This window comes from Protopterus annectens, chromosome 5.part0, assembly GCF_019279795.1.
Source record: "Protopterus annectens isolate FY-2018-M chromosome 5.part0, PAN1.0, whole genome shotgun sequence".
Lineage (NCBI taxonomy): Eukaryota > Metazoa > Chordata > Ceratodontiformes > Protopteridae > Protopterus > Protopterus annectens.
In genome coordinates this window covers 1425955775-1425969588 of record NC_056735.1, presented here as the reverse complement: position 1 = coordinate 1425969588, position 13814 = coordinate 1425955775, and the positions used below count along the sequence as shown (strand labels likewise).

General features: G+C 37.8%; 1 long non-coding RNA gene across 1 annotated transcript in view; it reads left to right on the top strand.

Moving 5' to 3' along the window:
* Window positions 1-13814, top strand: part of LOC122801718 — a 33279-nt gene that overhangs the window by 3818 nt on the left and 15647 nt on the right. The window lies entirely within an intron of this gene.

Genomic DNA, 13814 nt, shown 5'->3' with positions numbered 1-13814 from the left:
TGCAAAGAACTGGACGTTCCTCCAAAATTGATGAAAAGACAAGGTGAAAACTGGGCAGGGAGGCTGCCAAGAGACCTACAGCAACACTGAAGTAGCTGCAGGAATTTATGGTAAGTACTGGTTGTGTAGTACATGTGACAACAATCTCCTGTATTCTCCATATGTCTGGGCTATGGAGTAGGGTTGCAAGACGGAAGCCTTTTCTTACACAGGAAAACAAGCAGGCCTGGATAAAATTTGCAAAGCAATACATCGTCTCCCAAATTATGTGGGAAAATGTGTTATGGTCTGATGAGACCAACGTTGAACTTTTTGGCCACAATTCAAAAAGCTACGTTTGGCAGAAAAACAATATTTCACATCATCAAATGAACACCATCCCCACGGTGAAGCATGGTGGTGGCAGTATCATGCTTTGGGGTTGTTTTTCTTCAGCTGGAACTGGTGCTTTAGTCAAGATGGAGGAAATTATGAACAGTTCCAAACCCAAGAAGCCCAAAACCTCCTGGCTTCTGCTAGAAAGATGAAGATGAAGAGGAATTTCACCCTTCAACAAGCATACATCCAAATCAACAAAATAATGGTTTCACCAGAAGAAAACTAAAGTTTTGGAATGGCCCAGCCAGAGCCCAGTCCTAAATCCAATAGAAAATCTGTGGGGTGACCAGAAGAGGGCTGTGCACAAGAGATGCCCTCACAATCTGGCAGATTTGGAGTGCTTTTGCAAGGAAGAGTGGGCAAATATTGCAAGTCAAGATGTGCCATGCTGATAGACTCCTACCCAAGAAGACTGAATGCTGTAATTAAATCAAAAGGTGTTTCAAGAAAGTATTAGTTTAAGGGTGTGCACACTTATGCAACCAGCTTATTGTACGTTTTTGTATTTTTTTATTTTTTCCCCTAACAGATTTGTTTGTTTTTCAATTAAATTGTACAGGTTATCGGTCACATTAAAGGTGGGAAAAGTTTTAAAATGATTTATTGTGGTCTCATTTTTTTACATCACGAAAACCTGGTATTTTAACAGGGGTGTGTACACTTTTTATATCCGCTGTATGTTGTTTAATTTTTCTGTTGCCTTTTATTTATTTATTTATTTATTTACGACAGAATCCTCAATACACTGCATATATCCGTAGTATACCAGAAATATTCCTGTTGTTCCTTTATTTTCTCTCATTCCTTTACTGTGTATTAGGGGAAATATGTTAATTTTTGTGAACATGTCTGACACATGCCTTTCTAACAGGACTTTGTCTACTTCTGGACATTCTTTATTTGGCATGCAGTTTCAGGTTATATCTGACATTGCACTGATGTTACTGCTTACTAGTTGTAGCTGCATTAAACTGAGGTCCTGTTTTCATATTGAGAAGCATTAGGATATTATCTGAACTCAGTACACTCTGCCAAATTCCTGAAATCTTTTGGAATCCGAACTTTGTCTTGTCCCACTTTGTATAGGAGTGTAACTTTCCCAAATGCTGAACTGTTAAGCAGACAATGCTTTATGTCTCACATGATGTAGCACTGTAACTTGCCTGCTGCAGTGACTGCATATTATTGCAGTTTGAATGTAATTATGATCTCTGTTCTGCAAGATTTCTTAGATTTGTACTTTCAGTGACAAACTAGGACTGGTCAAAAGAATGGTCTATAGTTGTATTTCTTTGTGTCTGTTTGTTGCAGGATATCTTTTAACTAAGCCTACAAGTAATATGTTGCCTCCTTGGTGATACATAGCAAACATTCTAATTCTTACTGTGTAATGCTAAAGGATACACGTTTCCTTTTAATTGTTTCCTATTTTTGCACCTAGAACTACATCTGATATGTTTACCACAGGTCCATGTAATGCTTTTCATAAATCAGAGGTAACTTTGATAGCCAGCTTAACATTTAATAGATCCCTCAACTGATTAAAGATGACCTGTGGTGCAGCAATAGGCATTGTTAGCTCATAGTGCTCGGATCTTGAGTTAGGCTCCCGGCTGGGTTGCCTTCTCTGAGGAGTCTGTAAGTCCTTCAAAGGTCTGAATGAGTTTTTAACAGATGCTCTTGTTTCTTTCCATATCCCAAAGATAATACTGATAGGGAAATGATGAATTGTAAATCATAGGATTATAGAAGATTACTAGGCTGTTGACCCAAAGGTCATTTTAAGCCTAGCCATTTCAACCCAATGTAATACTTTAGAGGTACTAGTCAATAGCCAAGATTGCATTTAGTGATGATTGCCCATATTCAGGATAGTTGTGGGCGCTATCCCTGGTAAGAATTTACGGTGTCCCATCCACTCATCCAGGTTCCTCTTGAACAGCGTCATAGAGGCACTGTTTCACATGAATTGGTAGCCTGTTCCAAAGATGTGGCAATTGCTGGAAGATAAATCTGTCCCTCCAGCATGTCCTATTTAAGTTGCAGGCCATATTTAATTCCCTGGAACATGTAGCCCAAGACTCATTTGATTTATGGTTATGCAGTAAGTTCATTAGGTTTGGATCTTGGGTTGCTCTGTAGGCCAGGCATGTCTCCCCTAAGAAGTCTATATGATGAAGAATATAGTGATAGGCATTTTAGTCGGTCCATGTAAGGCATATGCTGGAAGCCCTTGATCTTCTTTGTTATAAACCTCTGAGGTCTCTCTAATTGCTGTAGATGCTTAATACTGTACATACCAAATGGGACTTTGTACTCAATTATGGGCTGAATAAGTGCCGAGTATAGGGGGTTTATAACTTCTTTTGCTCTCGAGGCAATGCCTTTACTAATCAAGTGGGCTACGTGAAAGGCTTTCCTTACAATGGTAGACACGTGGTAGTCGAAGTTAAGGTCGAGGTCAGCCTGTGATCCCAGGTCCCTTACCACTTCCTGAGTACTTAAGGTATTGTTATTGATTTGATAGTGTGAAGGGACATTGTTTATGCCGAAGGGAATGATGATGCATTTCTTTGCATTCAGTTTGAGACTGTGACTAATACACTAGTCATTGGTCTGTGTGAGACCATCCCGGAGTATACTGACATGATCTGGGGATTCAATGATTGCACCTAGTTTGCAGTCATCTGCAAACTTGGTCAACCACAACCCTTTAGTTTTGACCTGAACTTCTGAGATGTATATACCAAACAAAACTGACTCCTGTGGCACCCCGCTGGTAACAGGTCTGCCGTTTGATGTGGAGTCACCCACTGTGATAGTGTGTGTCCGGTTTGTGAGCCAGTTGGCAACCCATCTTACAAAAAAGGAGTTTACATTCAATTTGCTATGTTTATTGGTAATGCCTGAATGTGGGATTGTGTCAAAAGCCTTTGCCAAGTCGAGGTATGCGGTATGCACAGATCTGCCCTCATCAGTGGCCTTGGTCACACTTTCAAAGAAATCCACCAGATTTAACAGGCAGGATGTGCCCTTCATAAAGCAGAATTGGGTAACATCTGTAATTCCCTGGGTCTGTTGCTAGGCCATCTTTGTGGAGGTGAATAACTGTAGCTGTTCTCCATTCCACAGGCACAAACCCTGTGCTTAGGCTATGATTGAAAAGGGTACTTAGTGGTGATGCTAGTTCAGGTTTTAGCTTGTTTATAAGGCAGCCTGGGATGTCATCTGGTCCCGTAGAGGCAGTGTTGTTTGCCTTGGACATGGCTTTGAGAACCAGCTCTTCAGATATGTAAGGTGGGGGGGGGGGTTGGGAGAGGGTTTGTTGTAAGTTAGGAGTTCACTGTCTCTGTGAGGTCACTGTGTGTGTGATGTAATTGGCCACCAGTTCTGCACATGATTGGGTCCTACCCTTTAAGTTACTTACATAGCTGTAAAAGGCCTTATGGTTGTCCTTGGCAGTACTCGCTAGGTTTCTTTCAAAGGAACTCTTGGACGATTTGAGATGTTGTCTTATTTGCCTGTTAACGCTGAGGAAGGTGCTTTTCCATTGTTGGGTCCTTTTCTTTGTTTTCTTGGACAGCAACTTTTTGCATTTATTTTAGAGTTTGTTGATGCTAGAAGTCCAATATGGCAGCTTGATGTTACTTGGGGCTCTGGCTTTGATTCTGTCTGGTACAGCCAAGTTTATATACTTATGCAAGTGATTGTACAGGGCTTTAGTGTAAGCTTCGGCATAGTTACCACTTTCAGCTTGGGGTGGGGCTTGGAATGCATGTATACTTTCACCTAGGAGGGTATAGTTTGTTTTTGTAAAGTTTTTTAATTTGATTTCACCCTTTGTGAGTTCTGGTGTTAATGTCAGTTGGAAGATGACTAATTTGTGGTCAGTTTTTTTTAACTAATGAGGATCCAACAGTTGCAGTAGTACACCTGTTTGACATGTTGGTGAGGACCATATCTAGAATGTTTGTTCATCTTGTCAGGGTATAGACAAAGTGCCCCAGGGCATTTGAATTCACAAAGTCAACGAACATTTGTGCTAGCGAGTTTGGGCTAGAGTAGGTTTCCCAGTTGATGTTAGGATAATTGAAATCCCCATAACCAGTGTGTTTGGTAAAATTTGGATTGTCTTCAGTTTGGTTGTGTAGGCTTCATGAGTGTTGTGAACCATGGAGGGGGGATCTATAACTGGCTAAGACTTCAATGGGGGTCTTGCCCACCGTAACCTGGACCTGGAGTAACTTCATGGAGTTGTCAGGTCTAGCAAGACATGGAATTAATTTATCTCTAATGTAGATTTAAACACTGCCTCCTTTAGTTTTCACATGTTCCTTTTGTGGTTTACAGGTGTAGAAGGCATTGTAACCTTTCTCTCTGAGGCCTTAAAACAGGTTTCTGTGACTGCAGAGACATCTACTTCTTCTAACGGTAGAAGTGCTTCCAGGGAGTGCAGTTTTTGGATTAAGCTCCTAGCATTTAGCAGCATGACCCTTATTTTGTTCAGATTGGTTAATTTCATGTCAATAATGTTGTTTTAGAGGCCTTTCCTAAAAAAAGGCACTATGGGGGAGGCAAGAGCCTTTGCCAGCAGCAAAAAGGCGGGGGGTGCCAGGTGCAAACCATCTCTGGCAAAGCAATGACGGTGAATTGCCCACAAGTGTGCATATTGTGGGAGTATGTCCTGCAGTGGACTAGAGTCTGTCCTTATCAGTTCTGCACGTTATGCCTGTTGAATTCTGGGTTAAGTTACCATGCCTCTGTGTTCTTGGGTTAAATCAGGCATCAGAAATAAATGAATGATTTATGTTTTTATAAAATATCCTTTAATATGATTTTGTCTTTATTGGCACATTGAATTTACTTGCCTTTTAGCAGACTGGTTTATCATTTATTTTTGACTATGCAAAGTGTGATATTACTATGACCATAGTAATTTCAAGGCAATTCAATCTCACAACCATGTACATCTTTTCTCTCTCAGATCATTCCCCCTAGTATTCCAGAAGAGCTAGAAGAGTCAAACCTGGAGTAAATTTTTGGGTACCCATCCACTCATTCAGTTTCTGTTTGAAGGGTTTTAGTGCTGTTTGGCTTGCAGGAGCAGTTTGTTCAAAAGGTGGGGGGAGGTGCTGCATAATGAATTTATCTCTGCAGCATATTTAATTAGTCAGATACAGCTTAGTTTTGTTATTTAAGGAAACTCTGAATGACAGGTTTGACTTTATTTATGTATGTGTGTATGTATTTATTGATATATATATATATATATATATATATATATATATATATATATTTTATGTATGTGTGTATGTATTTATTGATATATATATATATATATATATATATGTTGTAGTTTAATAAGACCCAGACATTATGGCAGGTAGACAATTATAATGAAACATGGAGTACACATAGGGAAAAATTGGTTGCATTACACATTAGCATTGTGTACAAATTTAAGCAAAACAAGGTATACAAAATAGAAGTAGTTGTTAAATGAACATTACAAAAATGCACATTTTAACATGTATACAGTTAACATGGCAACAACTAATAAATGCAGAAAATATGTAGGTGGTGGCACTTAGTTGGAGATGCTGCATCCTTTGTCATGAAAGCAGGAGCAGGCTGCATCCTTTGCAAGCTGTTCCTTTCCTTTTCTCTTGAAGAGCTGCAATTTTTTTTCTTCAGGAGGGAGACCATTCCATATGGAAGGGCTTTTTTACAGAAGCCTGTTTCACCACTGGTTGTTTTAAAATGATGTCTCGCAAAGGAGATGGCATTTTTATTGTTCTCTCTAAATGTGTATGTTTGCTGTCTTATTTGTAGTTTAGATTTTAAGGCTTGATACTCACTCTATATTAAGGTTTTGAAAGTTATGGAGCCAAGAAGAAGAGTGGCTTGTCTATTTATGAGTAGCCACCCAAAGCTTTTAAGTAAGTCACAATGATGGCTGCAAGAGTCTGCAAATAAAACAAACCAGCGTATCTCGTTAACAGCATTCTGTAGTTTGTGTAGGAAGTGGAATGTAAGGTTAACAGTGGGTAGGCACATTCAGTTTTGCGGATAAGTTAATTTCCAGCCAGGACAGAAAATAGGCTATCCTATGGCATGGGTTGAGTTGAGTATGATTTTGCTAACTATCCTGTCTGTGTGTTTGGAAAAGGTAAGTGAGGGGCTGGGGTTAGTTCAAGATATTTTTGTGTGGTACTGTTGGATAGTGCATTACCATTATTAACTAGTATTATGAGGGGAGAGAGGTTGTGTGAACTGTGGCATCTGGCGAATATCATTACAGTAGAGTTTGCTGGATTTACCAAAAGCTGTTGTGCAGAACTCTGATAAGGCAGTTTAAAATGTTTGCTGTAGATCACTTAAGTTTTTACTTGCTTCTAGGAGGAGTATATCATCAGTACACATAACTGTATTAACTTTAGCAGCTTGCCTTAGTGATTATGGAATTTTGCCACATCAGCACATATTTTTTGTGTCATTTTTGCCCATTGTTTGCTAACTGTCAAACCTCTGCTCCTTCAAACGTCCACTGCTGGGTGGGAGGAGAGTCTGTTATCTAGATAGCCTAAGGGAGCTATGTGCTATTATCAACATCCTCGCAATTAAGGCCTTTTTCATTTTTCTGGCCTACTCCTACCTCTGATGTTGACATGAGCACTTGTACCTACTCAAGGACCACCTGTGCTCCCTAGTCTGTGCATGTGTGCTCCATCAACTTGAGTCAACAGGGGCTACTGTCATGAGCTTAGGCAGTCATGTCCATGTCTTCCCTGCTTTAGCTTCTGGTATCATGATGGGCTTCCACTTTTCAAACAAGGTGGTGTCAGAGTAGTGGCAAGAGCAAAGAGGGAACCACTATCGCTCCCCTGCAAAATGGATATGCCCATCTTCCCTGCCTTTGCCATCAAGTGTTCGAGCCTATAAATGTATATTGGTCACCTGGGCAGTAGTGAGGTCTTTAAGACCTCCAGCCCAGATTTTACTGCTTTTAAGCCTAAAGGTAAATTTGCGCATACTATACCTGGAAAGATGGCACTCCCTTTTAAGTTAAATGGCTTATTATGGACATAACACAAGAAATATTAACAGATCCAAGGAAGTAAGTGATTCTGCATATGACAGATTACTTGTACCAGTCATCTTTTTAACATTAAGATATCTATACATTTCCACTTCTCCTTTTATACACTACCTATTGATCATCAACTTCTGATTGGCCAGATGTTTCATTTGTTCCTCCAGCACTGGGTGCTGTGGGGTCAGCTGAAAGGGACCATGATGAAAGCAGGCATCGGGGGTGGTTTGAGATTTTTTTGTTTTCCTTCTCCCTGTCTTACAGCCAGCCAGCAACAGCCCATTGGTGGGAGTGTAATGGCTATCAACACTACTCCCTCCCGTCACTTCCACAGTGTGTGACAACTACTTGTACTCGGGTAATCTGGACAGTAACCATGGGCTATATCCCCTTTGTGCCACTGGCACAGGTAACATTGAAATGCATTTGATTTGAGTGGGAGAGTGTTCAGGGTACTCAAAACTAACCCTGTGAAATTTAAAACCTGTGAAATAAGTGACAGAAAGCATTCTGCATGCAATAAGATTTTAAGCATATTTAACAGAACAGAGAGAGAAGAATATGTTTTTCCAGTGGTATCATTTTTAGAAATAATGTTTGGATGTGCATTTATATATAAGTGAATTTCACCTTTGTTATGTTGCTTGTGTAATAATTGTTTTTACAGTAGTTTAATTGTTGCATGTCTGTCCATTTGGCTTGTCCTCTAATAAAATGTTGTATGTAAAGCACACATTTTAGGCATGTCATTTAAAACTGCGTCATTCAAACATGAACATTTGTTTAGAAATGTTTTAGAAGCAGTACCATCATTAATCATTGGATGAACTAAACGGTAAGTATTCATGAAATAGTCTTTTTCTTTTAAGGCATGGGATTCATTGGAACTGTAGTTATTAATTGAAGGAGTCATATTGCTAGAAATGTTGCATGTCTGCAAGGTCTGTGTCCCAGAAGTATAAAATCAGAAATGGTAATTGCTCTTTTTCCTGTTAAAAGATAAGTTAAAAGCATTTCACTCTCTGTTACATATCTTAACCACATGTAGCATCATCTGTAAGCATTGATGACGTTTTTAGTCCTGACACTCTCAGATGTTTTCATTTGTAAACCTGAAGTGAAAGTTAATTATTTGCCCTCATGCCTTTTAGGAAGAAGTAATGTGTAACATGAAATATTTTATGACTCTTCATAGGTTTTTGACAAGTGTGAGAATTAATTGTGAGCAGCATCGTATGGAACTGTTCAGTTTAAACTATGACATGTAATGGTAGCATGTTCAACCAGAGTTTACATAAACTATTTATATTGTTTATTATGGTAGCTGTAAAGGTATCTTGTAAGTTACAGAATAAACCCTATTGCTGGTCTTGTCAAAATGTAACACTGTAGAAGATAAGCTGTAAGTAGTTAATATAGTTGCACTGCACTTTAAACACAGCTTTTGTGATTGCAACACCTTTAGTAACTGATGGTGCTGCGGTAGCATTGTCACCTCACAGTAAGACGTTGTCCTGTTCGATTCTCAGCTAGAGCGTCTTCTGTGTGGAGACATGCATGAATGGGCGTACCTTTGTTGAAGGTTATGCGTCAGAGCCGGCAATTCGGTATATAAAAATTTACTCCCAATCATTAGCAGAAAAGAGTTCCGCTGTGGCGAGCCCTAACCGGGAAAAGCCGAAAGACACAACAACAACAACAACAACCATTTCAACTTAAGAATGTACTTTTAAAGTTATGCGCCTTTATACTAGTATGGTAAAATTTGTCAAGAGGGACATAGTGGCAGACTTTTTATGCATAACATCTTCAGAATGCACAATGTTTTGTTGAACTTGATGGCTATATGCTACTTTCTTGTCTACATCACATATGTAAATATGTTTGTGTGTTTATTATTTATTTATTGACATTACCTGGAAAGTCTGACTTGGCAAGAGTCCATTTTCAGTGGAAGCCTAGTAAGAAAAGCTCCAAAGTATTACAAAACATTTTAGGAACAATGTTACAATCTTTAAAAATAATACAAAAACAAATACAGTTTAAGTAATTATACCAAATTAGACATAATATCAAAACATTGGTTAAGAATAGTTACAAGTTATATGACAGTGATTTCATATTTAGAGAAATCTTAGCCAGTTTATAGAGAAATTAAAAGTTAGTTAGTGTAATGCAAACAGGAATTGCAATATGAAGTGAGAGAAAAGCAGGTTTATGGTGTATTTATTTATTTTATTTATTTTTACATTCGTTAACCGGGTTAGTCTGACTGGGCGCAGAGAGCCCTTTTTCACCAGAGACCGAGGAGAAAAGCTCCAGGAAAGTAATTAAAAATAAGAAAAACCTAACAATTCAAGTTTTAAGATACCTAACAGTACAAAAACAGAGAGAAATATACAATATGAATATATACAAAGCAAAAGTACAGTATTTTGAGAATGCAGTAACAATATGTGTGAGAAATTTGGTTAGCAGTAAGTCATTTACAAGGAATATAGCAATACCTAAAATAAAAAAAAGTTTAGAGTAACATCATGGCATAGTACAACAAAGATGCATTTAATAGCATAGGTACTAACTGCAGAGAAAGAGAGATGTGTTGAGAGAAGAAGAAAAATGTATTAGGTGATTTCCTGACAAGTACATATCCATGCATGTTGGAAATGAATTTTTAGCTGCTTTTTGAATTCGCCACTTTTGGTAGTGGAGTGAAGAGACAATGAAAGTTTGTTCCATGAGTATGCAGTCAAATGGCTGTAAAGTATTTTTCCAATATTTTTGTTTGGCTTGGTCACCTGCAGAAGGTTTTGTTAGAGCTTCTGAAGTCGCAATTGGGTGTGTAGGGTGTAATTATGGATGTAAGGGCAGGGCAGGAGTTGGGGCTATTTAGGATGCTGTGTATTTAGAGAAATAGCCAGGAGAAAGAAATTGATATAAGTAAATAAGTGAGTGAAAAAGGGAGAGCAAGGAGATATAAAAGGTATGACTGAAGTATTAGTTCACCTTTAGGGATATAATTTGTGTTTGTGTACATATATACACACAAGCACACATGCACAAACATAGATACATACATACATATAGATAGATAGATATATAGATACATAGATAGAGAGATAGATAGATAGATATAGCTGTTGGGGGAGCATGCATTTTGATACAGCATGTAATTATTTAGTTGTATCACAAGCTCGTTATTAACAAGTAGAGCAGAGTCTACCTGTTTGTAAAATGTATTTGTGATTATCATGTACATTTACCCCGCCTTCATGCAGCAAGTGTATTATTTAGCTGAAGGCACTGCAGCCATAGTGACTGTTGAGTCGTCATGTGTGAAAAACAATTTATAATTAAGTTATTAAGTTAATTTACAGTAGTCCTTTATTAATTATTTCTGAACACATTTGGTTTGGAGCAGTATTTTAACCATTTATGCACTTCTTAGTTTTAGTGACTATCACCACTATTTACTGCCCAATCTGCTACTGTTACAGCTGAAATGACATGTTTGCTTAGTTGTCTCTGGAGCTTTGTTATGTTATGATTGCCATTACAGAACTACTTTTTAATAGTGGTGACAGACATGCAACAGATAGCTGACCTGACTTTAGTGCAGAAAACTGTGGGTTCTATTTCCACACCAGCGAGATGGATTCCTGATACTGCAGTGTAGCATAAAGGGGGTGTTCCACTCTTGGGTTTGTTATCTTTTGAATGATATGTTAAACTGAGGCCTCATCTGCCTGAGCTGGTGGTAACTCAGATGAATGAAACCGATCCCACAGCACCTATTGAAAAGAGTTGGGAAAGTTCCCTGATGCCTTGGCCACATTTCCCTAGTAGTATAAATGCCACCTCAGGTCTCTCCTGAAAAGAGCCTACTAGCCTAGTGAGACTAAACTGGTCAACAAAGGATAAATAACATGCAGAACAAAATATTTTTGTTTTTATACTACAGTTCATGCAGAAACAAAACAGCCAAGTTTATGCTGCATTGAAATGTATATCTTTAAGTTTCACCTTGTTTTGTATAATATGTTTATTTTGCCAGTGACAGATCTCAAAATATTTTCAATATTTTACTCACATAGTAGTAGGTTTAACTTTTGCACATACTTGAAATCCTTACAGCATTCCATTCCTGGTTGAACTTGAATCCATATTTTCAACACTTAGCTGCATAGCCATTTTACTAGAGATAAAATTACACAATTATGTTTTTATTGTAGTTAGCAAGGAATGTGTATACAATGTGGCTTTTGTGTTTAACTAGGCTTCCTTTGGATGACACTTCACCTAGATGCAAATGAAATGTGTCTTATAACAATGTAAACTGATTAGCAAATGAAAGCTGCTCAGTTAGTTAGCAGGTAAACAGATGTAGTAAATAACAGACAGCATACCCACCCCCATTTTGTCAAGCAAGGGTTGGTTGGTGTATAAAATTACATACACTTGTGTGTATTATATGTTATACCAACCTTATCCAGTGTGTACTCAAAAAATAATGTTTGTAGCCTCCTGGATTTTGTAGGATTTTGTAACTAGTTTCAATGGTGCAACACCTTAATTTAATAGATTTATTTGCTATACTGGTATCCACTATATTGAAATGCTATAGTATATAAAGTTTAATGGTCTTGAATATGATGTCATAGTCTGTTCGCTGCAAAGTCCTGATTCTCTATTCTTTGATGAGCCAAATAATGCATTACTATTTCTTCAGTAGTCAGTCTGCTGCAAAATCACAGATTCAGTGTTTTTTGCACTGTGGATATAGAGGTTTCACCTACTTACATACATGCATATCCTTTTTTATACTAATATCTGAGTCATGCAGCTACAAGAAAAAGAGGAATGTCCAGAAAATATGTCAAAACTTAAACAAAAAAGGAAAAAGTGTCTCTATTGCTGTCACATTAGCACAGTGAGAACATTTTAAATTAATGAGATGGTCGGGGGGGGGGGGGGGTGTTAGGCAGGTCATACTTTTAAATTGCCATTTTTTTTTGAAGAAGACATTTGTAGATGATAAGTCTTTCCTGATAATTGCTTTTACAATCCTTACTTTAAGAAAAAAAAAAAAGACCAACTGTTTATTAGATTAGGAACAAAAGTGTATTTATACTTTGTTCACTGAGTTAGTCCCCCTAGGCCAACAATCTCTTTTCAGTGGATACCCAAGGTGGTATTCATACTGACGAAGGGAAACATAAACAAGGTACCTGGGAATGTCCCCTTACACTTTTGGAAGTCAGAACTAGAGGGTTGTCACCAGAAAGAGGAAATCATACACTGGAGAAGAGTGATGAAGACATTGAGTTTAGGATAAATCTTACCTGAAGCTGAGGGAGAAGTGTTGCATGTGGATACAAATTTTGTGGGTAATGAAGTGCTACAACTATTGATGGTGTTGCATGATACTTTGATGATGCAAGCTGCAGAGATTAATAAATGAGGTGGAACCAAGTGAAGTTGTGCTTTCTTGGCCAGAGGTAGTATATAAATGTTGTTCCAGTGATGTATGTACACAAGAATTGGGAGCAGTCAGTGACTGCAGTAATGGAGTAGATTGCCTACAGGATGGGACAGTGAATTGCATTTCAGGAGTCACAGAAAAGAACTAAAAAATATAAAAACAATGTAGCTGAGGTTCAGATTAATACAATTTATATGACTGCTGTTGTGGCCACTAAAGATTAGTCAGCCGTGGAAAGACTTCATGATAATTGTAGACAGTATCCTATAGTATAGATTGAAGATTAAGATGGGCTAACTTCTGATATTTTGTTTGGGACAAAATTATTTCACTTGGTTTCCAGGTGGAAGATGCTAGGGTGTTTATTCACCCTAAAAGTGAGCCATTCTGTGAAGTAGTTTTTGTGCTGGATAAGAAATTTATGTTGTTCTAAAATTCAAACTCCTTTTATAAACCCTGGAACACAGATATTGTTACACGAATAATGTTATGTTGAAAGATTCAGTTTAGAATATCAACAATGCCTGAAAATGAGTTTATGCTTTTTTTTTGAGAAATTAAAAAATATATGAATTAAAAAAAAGCAGTAGATGAAAGAAAGTTACTGATTGGAGGATGGCAACTGTTTTTGTGTTTGGGTTTCTTAAATGGAAAGTTGTTACTTTTACCAACTGTTGAATGAGATGAAATAGACAGTATAAGAGAATAAAGTTGTAATATTATTTGAATGATGTGACAGGGATTTATTTCAGACTTTTGGAACACAAAGAATTACCAAATATTGGAAGAGGTATAAGGTTTGATAGTAGAGTAGCTAATGAAATGTCTAGTAAAAGAAATAGAAATGAACTACATGTTATT